Source organism: Hakea prostrata, chromosome 8 (assembly GCF_041222555.1).
Source record: "Hakea prostrata isolate BN-2017 chromosome 8, UWA_Hpros_2, whole genome shotgun sequence".
Lineage (NCBI taxonomy): Eukaryota > Viridiplantae > Streptophyta > Magnoliopsida > Proteales > Proteaceae > Hakea > Hakea prostrata.
In genome coordinates, this window is record NC_142607.1 from 18,541,160 (window position 1) to 18,543,083 (window position 1,924).

Below are 1,924 nucleotides of genomic sequence, written 5' to 3' on the forward strand. Positions count from 1 at the left end.
TCAACCGCCTTAAACAACCGCCCCCTAGTACTTTTCAGTACTTGAGTGCTTTGCTCAAGGGGTTGATCCCCAACTCAAACCTAACCCTATACAACATGTGGGGTAATTCTCACCTCGATTCCGGACATCTTCAAATACATCAAGACTCCGACTGGTGATCCACTTTCCCAGTCCATCAAGGTTTCTACAGGCTCATCTTTGGATTCCCAGCAAGGCAGGTTCTTCATCAACATAATCCAGATCCATGGACTCAGGGTATGGATCATGGACTTCAATCCGGATATTCCACAACTTATTCTAACTGGACCTTCGGGTACTCGGACCTGCAATACGGATCTCGGGTTAGAAATATGGGGGTTGTTACAGATATCTTGCTTTATTTTGATATCTATTATCATGTGATTGTATGTGACTTTGAGCGAATGAAAGGTAAGAATGTATGGGTGATTCTTTTTTTTTTTTCTTTTAGAATATTATAATTGTTGATATGAGAATGAAAGAGAATGAATGGAATTGGTTTGAGACTTGTTTCTCTTATTTCTATTTACCAACTAGGGTTGTGGGTTCGCCCATTACCCTAATGACCTTATAAGAATGTGCATCTAGACCTAGGTACATGAATGCTAGGTGTCTAGAAGTGTTGGGCTAGATGACTTTATGAGTATTACTACCCTTCCGGTAGGGGTATTGAGAGCTGGTTAACCCGTGATATCAGTGGCTGGGTCCTGTTGTGACACCCAGCCCAAATCTAGCCGGAAGACCCGATCTGTTTTGGGTGAAGTCGGGTTTTGTTTAATGTTGACTTCGAAGTTTGACCGTGATTTCCGTTTTACTATCTTTGAAAATCTTAGGAAGATGTCTTTGTGGGCCATCTCAGTAGAAGATATGGTGTTTGACCCAAAACCCATGGATTTGATGATGGTGTTTCCTTATGGAACCTTATTTGATTTGGTGTTGAACTATTTATTTGTGAAGAAGACTTGATTGATGGACCTAAAGCTTAGTTGGACCTGGTTTGAAGACATCCCTCCATCTGGTAAGTAGTACATGTATTGAAGCCCATCCAAAAATATTGAAGTTAGGCCCATTAAATCCCTATTTTTGAACAAGTTGTCCAAGCAATGGCATTTTGGTAAATATCTGTGTTGAAGGTTTTCAAAAGCTTTATTTCCTTTAATTTCGTGGTGCTATTCCCACCATGTTTCTAAACCTCTAGATAGTGTGGGATCGACCTTTGAACTTCCTCTTTGGCAACCAATCAACCACGGTCGGTTTGGTCGTTTGGTGAACCCTGTAACTCTTGAACTCTTTGTGCTATTTAGGGGGAACTCCATGTGTTTCACTCTCAATCTGTTTTAGCCTTGGGAGAACGTGGGAAGATCCCTAGATCCTCTCCTTCGGCCAAGAGATCCTCAAGCATCTGTTGATTTCTTCATCGGTTCCTCTTCTAAGGTTGGTATTCAATTCGCTTCTTCTTTAATTCATTCTTTCTTCTCTACTTCTGATTTTCTGATCATGAGAGGGTATTACACTACTGTAATGACCTCTTCTTTAATTCTTTTAGCCCTAGAGTGAATCCCCCAATTCACTCTATGATCTTGAGCCATTGGCGATGATCCTTGATTTTGGTTCCACCGCTCTTAATGATACTTTCCCTAATTTCCTACCTATCTTTATTATTGTGGGGAAGGTCTCATTTATTCCATGACCTTCCCTTGTGTCCTCATGATTGAGGAGTTGATCCTTCCTTGGAACAATTGGCAACCCTTTTATTTTCTATTAATTCATTGGACCCTCCCCAAAACCTTTCTTGATTGTAAATTCCTTGCCCTAAGGGTGAATCTTTATTCTCCTTAGTCTTTCGTGGGATACACGGATTCTTGTTAGTAAATCCCTAATTGTATGATTTGAATTTGTTTCCTTC